Source organism: Eschrichtius robustus, chromosome 2, assembly GCF_028021215.1.
Source record: "Eschrichtius robustus isolate mEscRob2 chromosome 2, mEscRob2.pri, whole genome shotgun sequence".
NCBI classification, from domain to species: domain Eukaryota; kingdom Metazoa; phylum Chordata; class Mammalia; order Artiodactyla; family Eschrichtiidae; genus Eschrichtius; species Eschrichtius robustus.
Window position 1 is genome coordinate 161,755,239 of NC_090825.1, and position 14,713 is coordinate 161,769,951.

A 14,713-nucleotide genomic window follows, 5' to 3' on the forward strand; every position below is an offset into this window, starting at 1 on the left:
GGGCTCGTGGCCGCGCTCCGTGAGTCGCCGGCTCCTGGGTTCCCGGTTCTTCCGGGAGGAAACGGGGTTTCGCCGAGGACAGTGTCTTGTAGCTCTGCATCTGCGTAAATGATACTAAGGCAAGTAGACAACCGCCAAAAACAAACCTGTTTCCTCTTAAGTCTTTCAATAAGTATATTGAGCACCTGCTACGCGCCAAGCCCTATTGTAAAGGATTTGAAATACCTCAGTGAGCAAAACAGAGATCATTGCTCTGGAGAACTTTTTTTGGGGGTGGGGGTGGGGGTGGGGGTGGGGGAAGGAGGGAGGGAGCAGACAATAAGCCATGAACATAATTATATAGCATTTTAGAAAATAAGCTTTATCGGAAAAAGCGAAAGGAAAGCAGGGTTGGAAGTGTCTGGGGAAGGTACGGAGGCAAGTTGCAGCACGGAATAGGGTCACGAATACTACTCTTTGTTAACATATTAGGAAACAATCTCGATAAGGTAGAATGAATATCCTTCCATAAGTTCTTGTTCAACTGTCTTGGCTATAATCAACTCATATGAATAATCATCATCGTGTCAACTTGTAAATAAAAATGCTGAGATTTTGACTGGTTTCTTTGACTCTGTAAATCAACCTGAGGAAAATTAATATCTAACAATATGGACTTTAACAATCCATTACCATGGTACAGCAATCCTTTTATTTAGGTCTCCATATATTTTCTCCATAGCAGTATTACATATTTTTGTGAGTTTTATTTGAGTATGTTTCATACTTTTTGAAGCTATTGTAAGTGGTATCTCTTTTTAAATTTCATTTGTAGAGTACCAGTTTTGTGTATAGCTTACTGCCTGAAGTCTTATAAATTCCAGTAATGAATTTATTGTGTGTTTTGGATTTTCTATGTAATATAATATAATATGTGAATGACAGTTTTGTTTCTTTTGCAAAACTTTTGCTTCTTTTATATTTTCTTTCTTTTAATCGTCATATTGAGTGGGCTGTGATTTTTAGTACAATGTTAATATAAAGTCAAAGTAGAGGCACGTCAGCAAAACGGCTTAGCAGGCCCAAGCCCACAGCCCCCCTTGGAAACATCAAAAAACAACTAGAAACTGGCTAAAATAACCATATGAAAGCTCTGGAAAACAGTAAAAGATCTACAGCAAAAAAACCTGAAAACTCAATCAAGGAAAAAAACACATTTGAAATCATGGTAATACTGTGATGTTTTTACTTGCCCTTGCCCCATCCCTTCCTCAGTGTAGCAAAATCTTGGTCTGGAGTGGCCAAAGCTAAGTTCCCAATTCCCTTGCTCCAACAGAGAGGGAACAGAGGAGCTTTTATTTGTAAAGTTCTGCCCTGTCTGAGGGCTGCCAGAAGTACTGGGCTCTATCTTGTCTATCTCGGAACTCAGGTGGGGAGAAGCAGTAGGCGCTGCTCCTGAAACTTGTGGGTGGACTACAGTCCCACAGACACCTGGGGCAAGACATTGAGGGTAGAAACATAAGATAGACCATCTAAAACCCTGAGGAGAGGCTGTGGTTAAGCTTTGGGAAATCAAGACATTTAAAAGCAGCTGAAAAACCAACATAAGGCCCAACCACAAAAGACCTAAGGAGCTCTTTAAGTTTTCACCTCCATCTGGTCCCTAGGCTGAGAACAAGCCAGCTAATTAGTAAAGGACTGCTCTAGCACAGAACCAGTCTGCAAAGAATGGGAGAGGTGACTAGTTTCTCGTTTTGTTCTGTTTTTTAAAAAAAGACAAAAAAGTATTAAAGAGCAGTTTTAGGTTCACAGCAAAATTGAGAGGAAGGTATAGCGATTTCTCATTTATTGTCTACCCCAGCACATCATAGCCTCCCCCATTATCAACATCACTCACCACAGTGGCACATTTGTTACAGTTGATGAACCTACACTGACATATCCCAGTTACCCAAAATCCATAGTTTAGGGCTCACTCTTGGTGTTGTACATTTTATAGGTTTGAAAAAATATATAATGAATGACATGTCTACCATTACAGGGTAGTTTCACTGCCTTAAATCCTCTGTGCTCTGCCTAGTCATCCGTCCCTATCCCCTAACTGGCAACCACTGATATTTTTACTGTCTCCATAGTTTTGCCTTTTTCAGAATGTCATATAGTTGGTATCATACAGTATGCAGCCTTTTCAGATTGGCTTCTTTCACTCTGTAATATGCATTTAAGTTTCCTCTGCATCTTTTCATGGCTTGATAGCTCGTTTCTTTTTAGAGCGGAATAATATTCCATTGTCTGAATGTACCACATTTTATTTATCTGTTCACCTACTGAAGGACATCTAGGTTGCTTCCAAGTTTGGACAATTATGAATAAGGCTGCTATAAACAGCCATGTGCAAGTTTCTGTGTGGACATAGCTTTCAACTCTTTTGAGCATGACTTCTGAATGATATGATAAGAGTATGTTTAGTTTTGTAAGAAACTGCCAAACTCTTTTCCAATGTGGCTGTACCATTTTGCATTCCCTTCAGCAAAGTATGAGACTTCCTGTTGCTCCACATCCTCGGCAGCATTTGTCAGTGTTCTGGATTTTGGCCATTCTAATAGGCATGTAGAGGTATCTCATTATTGTTTTAATTTGCATTTCCCTAATGACATACAATGTAGGGTATATGACGATCTTTTCATATGCTTATTTGCCATATATCTTCTTTAGTGAGGTGTCCGTAAAGGTCTTTGGCCCATTTTTTAATCTGGTTGTTTATTTTCTTATTGAGTTTTAAGTGTTCTTTGTATATTTTGGATAACATCTGATAGGTCCTTTATTAGATATATTCTTTTGCAGATATTTTCTCCCAGTCTATGGCTTGTCTTCTCATTATGTTGACAGTGCCTTTCACAGAGCAGACGTTTTTAATTTTAATGAAGTCCAACTAAACAATTATTTCTTTCATCAATCATGTTTTTGGTATTGTATCTAAAGTCATTACCATACCAAAGGTCATCTAGATTTTCTCCTATGTTATCTTTTCAAGTTTTACATTTTGTGCTTTACATTTAGTTCTTTGGTCCATTTTGAGTTGATTTTTGTGAAGGGTGTAAGGTCTGTGTCTAGAGTCATATTTTTTGCATGTGGATGTCCAGTTGTTCCAGCACCGTTTGTTGAAGAGACTATCATGGCTCCATTGTATTGCCCTTGCACCTTGTCAAAGATCAATTGGCTATATTTATGTGGGATTTCTATTGTGTTTCACTGATCTATTCTTTCACCAAGATCATGCTATCTTGATTACTGTAGCTCTAGACAGGCATATCTCATTTTATTGTGCTTTGCTTTATTGCACTTTGCAGATATTACATTTTTTACAAATTGAAGGTTTGTGGCATTGTGCCTCGAGCAAGTCTATCAGCGGCATTTTTCCAACAGCATTTGCTAACTTTGTGTCTCTGTGTCACGTTTTGGTAATTCCCACAATATTTCAATTCATTATGAATTCACAGTCATATTCCTTACGATTATATTTGTCATGGAGATCTCCGATCAGTGATATTTAATGTTACTATTGCAAAAAGATTATGACTTATTGGAGGCCCAGATGATGGTTAGCATTTTTTAGCAATAAAGTATTTTTTAAACCTAAAAATAGAACTACCATATGACCCAGCAATCCCACTACTGGGCATATACCCTGAGAAAACCATAATTCAAAGAGTCATGTACCACAATGTTCATTGCAGCACTATTTACAATAGCCAGGACATGGAAGCATCCTAAGTGTCCATCGACAGATGAATGGATAAAGAAGATGTGGCACATATATACAATGGAATATTACTCAGCCATAAAAAGAAACAAAATTGAATTATTTGTAATGATGTGGATGGACCTAGAGTCTGTCATACAGAGTGAAGTAAGTCAGAAAGAGAAAAACAAACACCAGATGCTAATGCATATATATGGAATCTAAAAAACCGGTACTGATGAACCTAGTGGCAGGGCAGAAATAAAGACACAGACGTAGAGAATGGACTTGAGGACACAGTGGGGGAAGGGGAAGCTGGGACGAAGGGAGAGAGTGGCATGGACATATATACACTACCAAATGTAAAGTAGATAGCTAGTGGGAAGCAGCTGCATCGCACAGGGAGATCAGCTTGGTGCTTTGTGACGACCTAGAGGGATGGGATAGGGAGGGTGGGAGGGAGGCTCAAGAGGGAGGGGATATGGGGATATATGTATACTTATAGCTGATTCACTTTGTTGTACAGCAGAAACTAACACAACGTTGTAAAGCAATTATACTCCAATAAAGATATTAAAAAACATTTTTTAGTTAAGGTATGTACATTGTTTTTTTAGACATAATGCTGTTGCACACTTAATAGACTACAGTATAGTGTAAACATAACTTTTGTATGCACTGGGAAACAAAAAAATTCATGTGACTTGCTTTATTTTGATATTCAGTTTATTGCTGTGGTCTGAAGCCAAACCTGCAATATCTCTGAGATATGCCTGTAGTAAGTCTTGACATCAGGTAGCATCAGTCTTCCAACTTTGTTCTTCTCCTTCAGTATTGTGTTAGCTATTCTGGATCTTACGCCTTTCCATATAAACTTCATACTCAGCTTGTCAATATGCACAAAATAACTTGCAGGCATTTTGATTGGGATTGCGCTGAATCTATAGATGAATTTGGGAAGAGCTGACATCTGGACAGTACTGAGTCTTCCTATCCATGAAAAAGGAATATTTCTCCATTTATTTAGTTCTTCCCTGATTTTGTTCATCAGAGTTTTATAGTTTTCTGCACATAGATCTTACACATGTTTTGTTAGATTTATACCTTAGTATTTCATTTTGGGGGGTGTCAATATAATGGTATTATATTTTTAATCTCAAATTCTACATGTTCATTGGTGGTATAGAGGAAAGCAATTGACTTTTATATATTAACCATGTGTCCTGCAACCTTGCTATAGTTGCTTATTCTAGGAGTTTTTTGGATTTTCTACATAGATGATCATGTCATTGTTGGAGGAGGTCATCAAGAAGATGTGACTGCTAGTTGACCCAGGCAATCAGAGGCTCCTTAACCTCTCCCCCATCCTTGGAATTTATGTTCCACCTACTATTTCCATACCAGCAGCCGTTTCGAGGATGAAGCCTTGAGAGAGTAATGTGTTGTTGAGACCATCTGGACTGGATGTGTGACGAATCCCGTTAAAGCCTCTTCATAAACTTTTAAGATTCTGGCGGGAGGATGCAAAGATCTACTTGTCTTGCGACTGATGAAGATAAGCCTCCTATGTAAGTTCCGTTGTTTATTAAAACTGCCACCTACTAGCCTGGAGTGGTCTGCCTCTTTCTTCAGTCTCTCCTTGCCCTCTGTGTATGGGGGCCAGTTTTAAATTTCAGCCAGTGAAGTCCTGACTTTGCAAATGAACAGTCATCTGTGAACAAATATAGTTTTTTTCCCTTCCTAATCTGCATGCCTTTTATTTCCTTTTCATGTCTTATTGTATTAGGTAGAACTTCCAGTATGATGTTGAAAAGCAGTGGTGAGAGGAGACATCCTTGTCTTGTTCCTGATCTTAATGGCAAGCTCCCAGTTTCTGACCATTAAGTGTGTTAGCTATAGGGTTTTTATGATAGTTTTTATCATGAGTGGGTATTGTTTTTTGTCAAATGGTTTTTCTGCATCTACTGATATGCTCATATGATTTTCTTCTTTAGCTTGTTAATATGATGTATTACATTAATTGATTTTCAAGTGTTGAGCCAACCAACCTTGTATACCTGGGATAAATCCCACTTGGTACTGGTGTGTAATTCTTTTCATACATTGTTGTATTTGATTTGCTAGTATTTTGTTGAGGATTTTGCATTTATCTTCATGAGAGACATTGGTCTTGTTTTCTTTTATCCTGTATTTTCTTTGTCAAGTTTTGGTATTGGGGTAATGGTAGCTTCATAAAATGAGTTACCATTTTATGAGAATTAGAAGTATACCCTTCTAATTCTATATTGTGAAAGATATTGTAGAGAATTGGTATAGTTTCTCCTTAAATGTGGTAGAACCCATCTGGGCCTGGTGCTTTTCATTCTAGAGGGTTATTAATTATTGACTCAATTTCTTTAATATAGGCGTATTCAGATTGTCTATTTCTTCTTGCATGAGTTTTGGCAGATTGTGACTTTCAAAGGGAGTTAGTCCATTTTATCTAGATTATCAAATTAGTTGGCATATAGTTGTTCATAGTATTCCTTTATTATACTTTTAATGTGTTCTGTAGTGATATCCCCTATTTCATATCTCATATTAGTAATTCATGTCCTAGCTCTTTTTTTCTTAGTTGGCACAGCTGGAGACTTTTTGATATTGATCTTCTCAAAGAACCAGCTATTAATGGTTTCATTGATTTTTACTATTGATTTCCTGTTTTCAACTTCATTCTGCTTTTTGATAATTTCTTTTCTTTTGCTTACTTTGGATTTAATTTGCTCTTCTTTTTCTAGTTTCCTAAGGTGGAAGCTTGGATTATTAATTTTTGATCTTTCGTCTCCTCATAGATGTATTCAGTGCTATAAATTTCCCTCTAAGCACTGCTTTCCTTATACCCCACAGATTTTGATAAGTTGTGTTTTCATTTTCATTTCATTCAAAATATTTAAGAATTTCTCTTGAGATTTCTTCTTTGACCCATGTGATATATAGAAGTGTATCATTTAATCTCCAAGAATTTGGGGGATTTTTTCAGCTATCTTCTGTTACTCATTTCTAGTTTAATTCCATTGTGATCTGAGAGCAGACATTGGTGTTATTTTAAATTTATTACGTGTGTTTTATCGCCCAGAATGTGGTCTATCTTGGTGAATGTTCCAGGTTAGTTTGAGAAAAAAGTATATTCTGCTGTTGTTGGGTGAAGTGTTCTGTAGATGTCCATTATATCCAGTTGATCCATGGTGTTACTGAGTTCAGCTATATCCTTACTGATTTTCTGCCTGCTGGATCTGTCCATTTTTGATAGAGGAGTGTGGAAGTCTCCAATTATGATAGTTGATTCATCTACTTCTCCTTGAAGTTTGATCAGTTTTTACCTCATGTAGTTTGATGATACATTGTTATGTGCATTCATGTTAAGGATTGTTATGTCTTCTTGGAGAATTAACCCCTTTATAATTATGTAATTCCCTTTCTTTATCCCTGATAATGTTCCTCACTTTGACATTTCCTCTGTCTGAAATTAATAGTTATTCCAACTTTCTTTTGATTAGTGTTAACATATTATGTTTTTCTCCATTTATTTACTTTTACTTTGTGTGTCTTTATACTTAAAATGAAAACAACGTATCTTACAGACAACATATAGTTGAATCATGTTTTTGATCATGTTTGATCCATCTGACAATCTCTGTCTTGGTGCATTTAGACCACTAACATTCAAATTGACGTAGTTAGATTAATATTATATTTGTTACTGTTTTCTATTTGTTGCTTACGTTCTTTGTTCCTGTTTTTGTCTTCCACCCTCTTTCTGCCTTTGAGATTTTAATTGAGTGTTTTATTTATTTAAAATTTTTTCTTTTAATTTTACATACTGTTTACTGTTTTTTTTTAAAGTTTTAATTTTTTAAATTGAAGTATAGTGGATTCACAATGTTGTGTTAGTTTCTGGTGTGCAGCAAAGTGATTCGGTTATTTATATATATATATATTCTTTTCATATTCTTTTCTATTATGGTCTGTTACTGGATACTGAATATAGTTCCCTGGTCTATACAGTAGGACCTTGTTGTTTATCTATTTTATATATAGTAGTTTGTATCTGCTAATCCCAAACTCCTAATTTATCCTTCCCCCACCCCATTTCCCCTTTGTTAACCATAAGTTTGTTTTCTATGTCTGTGAGTCTGTTTCTGTTTCATAAATCAGTTCATTTGTGTCATATTTTAGGTTCCATGTGTAAGTGATATCATATGGTATTTGTCTTTCTCTTTCTGACTTACTTGACTTAGTATGATAATCTCTAGGTCCATCCATGTTGTGGTAAATGGCATTATTTCATTCTTCTTTATGGTTAAGGTATTCCATTGTGTATATATACCACATCTTCTTTATCCTTTCATCTGTTGATGAACGTTTAGGTTGTTTCCTTGTCTTGGCTATTGGAAATAGTGCTGATATGAACATTGGGGTACATGTATCTTTTTGAATTATAGTTTTCTCCAGATATATGCCCAGGAGTGGGATTGCTAGATCATATGGCAACTCTATTTTCAGTTTTTTGAGGAACCTCTATACTGTTTTCCACAGTGGCTGCACCAGTTTACATTTCCACCAACAGTGTAGGAGGAGTCCGTCTTCTCCACACCCTCTCCAGCATTTGTTATTTGTAGACTTTTTAATGATGGCCATTCTGACTGGTGTGAGGTGATGCCTCATTGTACTTTTGATTTGCATTTTTCTAATAATTAGTGATGTTGAGCATCTTTTCATGAGCCTATTGGTCATCTGTATATCTTGTTTGGAGAAATGTCTGTTTAGGTCTTTTGCCCATTTTTTGATTGGGTTGTTTGTTTTTACTGTTGTTATTGAGATGTATGAGCTGTTTGCATATTTTGGAAATTAAGCCCTTGTTGGTTGCATTGTTTGCTAATATTTTCTCCCATTCCGTAGGTTGTCTTTTCGTTTTGTTTATGATTTCCTTTGCTGTGTAAAAGCTTGTAAGTTTGATTAGGTCCCATTTGTTTATTTTTGATTTTATTTCTATTGCCTTGGGAGACTGACCCAAGAAACTATTTGTACTATTTATGTCAGAGAATGTTTTGCCTGTGTTCTCATCTAGGAGTTTTATGGTGTCATGTCTTATATTTAAGTCTTTAAGCCATTTTGAATTTATTTTTGTATATGGTGTTAGGGAGTGTTCTACCTTCATTGATTTACATGTGGCTCTCCAGCTCTCCCAGCACCACTTGCTGAAGAGACTTTTCTCCTTTTATATTTTTGCCTCCTTTGTCGAAGATTAATTGACCATATGTGTGTGGGTAATTGAGCATTATATATGATTTCATTTTCTCTTGTTTCATAGCATTTCAGTAATACTTCTTTTATTATTTTCTTTAGCAGTTGCCCTGGAGTTTGCAATGTACATTTACAACTAATACATATCCACTTTCAAATAACACTGTACCACTTCATAGGTTGTGTGAGTACCTTATAACAATAGCAAAATAATTCTAATTCCTCCCTCCTGTTCCATTGCTGTCATTCATTTCACTTATATATAAGCATACAGAAGCATCTGTCTTTTTATCTACCTATCTATATCATGTACACAAGCATACAAAATCAAATACGTTGTTAATATTGTTTTAAAAAAGCTGTTACCTATTAGATCAATTAAGAATTAAAAAAACAAAAGTTTTAGTTTTATCTTTGCTTAATCCTTCTTCAATGCTTTTCCTTTCTTTATGTAGATCTGAGTTTTTGACTTATATTATTTTCCTTCTCTCTAAAGAAGTTTTTTTAACATTTCTTGAAAGACAGGTGTCCTGATAGCAAATTCCCTTAGTTTTGTTTGTCCGATAAAGTCTTTATTTCTCTTTCACTTCTTAAGGATAGTTTGCAGGGCACAGAATTCTAGGTTGGTGGGTATTTTCCTCAACACTCTAAATATTTCACTCTTCTCTCTTTTTGCCTGCATGGTCTCTGAAAATATGCTGGATGTATTCTTTGTTCCTCTATAGGTAAGGTGTTTTTTCACCATAAAAGTTGCAGGGGCTCAGCTCTGTTTGTAAAAGCTGGTCGATGTGAAAGCTTCTTCCCACAGAAGGATAAAGACTGCTTCCCATAGAGAAAATGTATTTTTCTTACAGAGTGGAAAGACAAAAGTTTATACAGATTGTACTTTCATGGTATGGAACACGTCCATAGGATTCGGAGTAGCTAGGGCCATGTTTGAGACACCTGAAAACCGACATTTTGAAACATGGCATCAAAAGTGGCGAGATGGTCTGAGATAGTAGGCAAAATAAGAGTGAAATCCTTGCCGATCGCATGCCAAGGCCTGCTTGACCCTTAGTAAGAGTATTTGTTTTAAAAGATGGATGCAAAAAATTTTAAGGCACAGTGCTTTTTCAGGATGTGGAATGTACATCAAGTGAGTGAAGTGGGTAGTGATTTATTTCACAGTTGTCTATCACCACTGTTTCCAGGCTACTTTGAGTCTCTGCAAAACAGGTGTGAGAATGTAATCAATGGCCTTGTCAAGCTGCAAACCAAGAAGAGGCTCCTGAGCAACCAGAAGCCCTTTGGATCAGGCTACCAGCACAGAGTTTTTCCAGCAGTGTTTTCCCATCAAGGAGCGTTCTACCTTGTATGTGATAGAGGCAGACATGTGTTCCTGGAACTTGTAAATCTAGCAACTGTAATTGCTAAGTGAGGTTGCGCTCAGTTTAGAAGGTGACTTCTAAAGCTGCAAGATGCTCAGTGGTCCTAGGTGGAATGAGAGTGAAATCCTTGCAGACTGCATGCCTAGGCTTGTTTCACCTGTAGTAAAAGCATTTGTTTTCACAAGATAGACGCAAGAAATTTTAGGGACAGTGGTCTTTTGGTGTATGGAAGGTAACCGAAGTGACTGAAGAAGGTAGTGATTTATTTTACAGACTTACAACATGAGTGTTTTTTACAGACTACTTTGAGTCTTCCTCAAAACAGGTTTATTACCTGAGAATATAAGCAATGGCATCCTCAACCTGCATCCAATGAAGAGTTTCCCATGGTAACTATAATGCTTCTTTTTTTTTTTTTTAAATGTGACGTATATATATATATTTTTAAATTTTATTTATTTATTTATTTATGGCTGTGTTGGGTCTTCGTTTCTGTGCGAGGGCTTTTCTCTCTAGTTGCGGCAAGTGGGGGCCACTCTTCATCGCGGTGCGCGGGCCTCTCACTATCGCGGCCTCTCTTGTTGCGGAGCACAGGCTCCAGACGCGCAGGCTCAGTAGGTGTGGCTCACGAGCCTAGTTGCTCCATGGCATGTGGGATCTTCCCAGACCAGGGCTCGAACCCGTGTCCCCTGCATTGGCAGGCAGATTCTCAACCACTGTGCCACCAGGGAAGCCCTATAATGCTTCTTTTTGAGATGTCCTTTAAAGCTGTGCTCAGCTCTGAGTGTAAAGCAAGTAAGTGTGAAGTAAGGAAAGTCCTGTTTCCCACAGAGATAATGTACATATCATACAGAGTAAAAGGAGCTGCTAGAGGCTCTGTGTTCAGAGGCAAAATGAGAGTGAAATTCTTCCAGACTTCGCATGAGGGCTTGTTTCCTCCATAGTAAAAGTATGTGTTTTTCACAAGTTAGACGAAAGAATTTTTAGGCACAGTGTTCTTTCATTGTTCATAACTGACCCCAAGTGACTGAAGCAGGTAGTATTTTATTTCACATATAAGAATGCACTGTGTTTTTTTATTGAGTGTAAGTTATATTTGTTTATGATGCATGAAGTATGTTGTTAAGAGATCTGTAATACTTCTCTTTGGAGAGGTACTTTAAAGCTGCTCTCAGCTCTCTGTGTAAACCCCAATAGGTGTGAAGTCCTTTCACACTGTGGAATTGTCCAGATTTCCATAAGAAAATGTACTTGTCATACACGTATGAGGACTAAGTTTTACACATATTTTTCTTCCAGTGTATGGAATTTTTACCCATGATTTGGAGTAGCTAGTGAAATGTTTCAGAGACTGACAAACCAATCCTCTGTATAGTTGTATGGAAAGCTGAGAGAAGCTCTGTGTTCAGAAGTGAAATGAGAGTGAAATTCTTGCAGATTACATGTCAAGGCTTCTTCCCCCTTCAAAAAAACTATGTGATTTTCACAAGATGGACTAAGGAATTTTTGGCACACTGTTCTTACACTGTATGGAACTTACTGCAAGTGACTGAAGGCAGTGGTAATTTAATTCTCAGACATATATAACAAGTGTTTTTCCAGGGCACTTTGAGTCTTTCCTCAAAACAGGGTTACTAACTGAGAATATAATCACTGGCCTTGTCAACCCACATGCAATGAAGAGTCTCCCATCACAACCAGAACCGCTTTGCACCAGGCTACCATACCAGTACAAAGTTTCTCCAACAGTGTTGTTTCCATGAAGGAAAATTATACCTTGTATGTGATATGGGCAGAGGTGTGTTCCCTGAACTTGTAAATTGGCAACTATAATTGCTAAGTGAGGTTGAGCTCAACTAAGTGTGCTCAATGCAATTGGAAGGTCAGGCCTTTCAGATGGCATAAACATGATTCTCACAGAAGGAATGTAGCCAATTGTTTCTGTTAAACTTCTATGCACTGTGTTTTTTTTTTTTTAATAGAGTAGAAGATGTATTTGAAGTGTGATGCATGAATTATATTGTTTAAGAGATGTAATACAGGTCTTTCGAGGGGTAATTTAAAGCTGCATTCAGCTTTGTTTTTATGCCAATAGTTGTGAAGGCCTTTCCCACGTAAGGAAAAGGACTGTTTCCCTTAGAGAAAATATACGTGTCCTACAGTGTAGAAGGATGAAGTTTTATACACATTGATCTTTCAGTGTATGGAACATGTACCCAGGATTTAGAGTGAAATGTTTGAGAGACCTCAAACCAGTCCTATGAAAAGTGGCATCAAAAACTGCAAGAAGCTCAGGGTTCAGAGGCAAAAAGAGTGAAATCCTTGCAGACTGCATGCCAAGCCTTGTTTCTCTCATTGTAAAATATGTGTTTTTCACAAGATAGGTGAAAGAACTTTTAGGCACAGTGTCCTTTCAGTGTTTGCACCTTACCCCAAGTGACCGAAGCAGGTAGTGTTTTATTTCACAGCTGTCTTTAACACTACGGTTTTACAGGCTACTTTGAGTCTTTCCTCACAACAGGCTGCTAAATGAGAATGTGATCAAGGGCCTTGTCAACCCGAATACAATGAAGAGTCTCCAGTTGCGACCAGAAGCATTTTGTACCAGGCTACCAATACAGAGTTTCTCCAACAGTGTTCTTTCTCTAAAGTAAAGTTATACCTTGTATGTGATAGAGGCAGAGATGTGTTCCCTAAACCTGTAAATCTAGCAACTGTAGTTGCTAAGTGAGGTTGAGCTCAACTAAGTGTGCTCAGTGCGATTGGAAGGTAAAGCCTTTCTTCAGAAGCCATAGTTAAACATGATTCTCATGGAAGGAATGTAGCCAACTGTTTTTTTACCTTAAGAAAGAAATCCTGTGCGCTCCATTCTTCATTGTGTGGAAGATATATGTGAATTGTCATGCGTGAAGTATATTGTTTCAGAGATCTGTAATACTGGTTTTTGGAGAGGTACTTCAAAGCTGTGGCAATTGGCATGAAGGTCTTTCACACTGTGGAACAGGCCTGATTTCTATATAGAAAATATATGTATCATACAGGTAGAAGGACGAGGTTTTATACAGATTGTTCTTTCAGTGTTTGGAAATTGTTCCCAGGATTTGGAGTAGCTAGTTAAATGTTTGAGAGACCTGTAAACCAACCCTTTGAAAATTGGCATCAAAAGCTGCGAGATGCTCCATGTTCAGAGGCCAAATGAGAGTGAGACTGTATGCCAAGGCCTCTTTCCCCCATAGTAAAAGTATGTGTTTTTCACAAGATAGAGGAAAGAACTCTTAGGCACAGTGTTCTTTCAGTGTTGGGAACTGACCCCAAGTGACTGAAGTAGGTAGTGTTTTATTTCATAGCTGTCTAACACTACGGTTTTACAGGTAATTTGAGTCTTTTCTCAGTACAGGTTACTAACTGAGAATATAATCAATGGCCTTGTCAACATGCATACAATGAAGAGCCTCCCATCACAACCAGAAGAACTTTGTACCTGGCTACCAGTATAAAGTTTCTCCGACAGTGTTCTTTTCATGAAGGAACGTTATACCTTGTATGTGATAGAGGCAGAGATGTGTTCCCTAAACTTGTAAATCTAGCAACTTTATTTGCTAAGTCCTGTTGACCTCAACTAAGTGTGCTCAATGTGAGTGGAAAGTAAAGGCTTTCAGAGGGCAGAATTAAACGTGATTCTCACAGAAGGAATGTAGCCAATTGTTTCTTACCATAAGAAAGAATTTCTGTGCACTGCGTTCTTTTATTGAGTGGAAGATGTTTTTGAAGTGTGATGCATGAATTATATGTTTAAGAGATCTATAATACTGCTCTTTTGAGATGTACTTTAAAGTTTTGCTCAGCTCTATGTGTATATGCCAATAGGTGTAATAACCTACAGTGGAAGAGAATGTAAAAAAATATGTGTGTGTGTAACTGAATCACTTTGCTGTACACCTGAAACTAACACAGTATTGTAAATCAACTATATTTCAATAAATATTAAGCTAATAATAAAAACTAAAAAAAAAAATAAAGGGATTAATAAAGAGTCAATACCTGTCCTTCTCAAACTATTCTTAAAAAATTGGAAAGAACATTTCCAAACTCATTCTATGAGGCCAACATTACGCTGATATCAAAACCAAAAACACTTCAAAAAAAGAAAATTACAGGTCAAACATAAATATAAAAATCCTCAACAAAATATTAACGAACTGAATTCAACAATATATTAAATGGATCTTACATCATGATTAAGTGGGATTTATTTCAGGGGTGCAAGGAAGGTGCAATATCCTCAAATCAGTGTGATACACCACATTAACACCCTGAAGCATGAAAATCATATCATCAT

General features: G+C 37.1%; 1 long non-coding RNA gene across 3 annotated transcripts; it reads left to right on the forward strand.

Annotated features, from left to right (window-relative positions):
- Positions 1 to 9: 9 nt before the first annotated feature.
- Positions 10 to 14,318, forward strand: LOC137758674 (uncharacterized). 3 transcript variants are annotated; one of them, XR_011073028.1, is made up of 3 exons: positions 10 to 119; positions 4,999 to 5,289; positions 13,767 to 14,318. It is a non-coding gene; the product is annotated as an uncharacterized lncRNA (long non-coding RNA). The 3 variants fall into 3 exon arrangements; XR_011073027.1 differs by having other exon boundaries at positions 13,772 to 14,318; XR_011073029.1 differs by lacking the exon at positions 13,767 to 14,318 and adding an exon at positions 12,896 to 13,600.
- Positions 14,319 to 14,713: the final 395 nt, after the last annotated feature.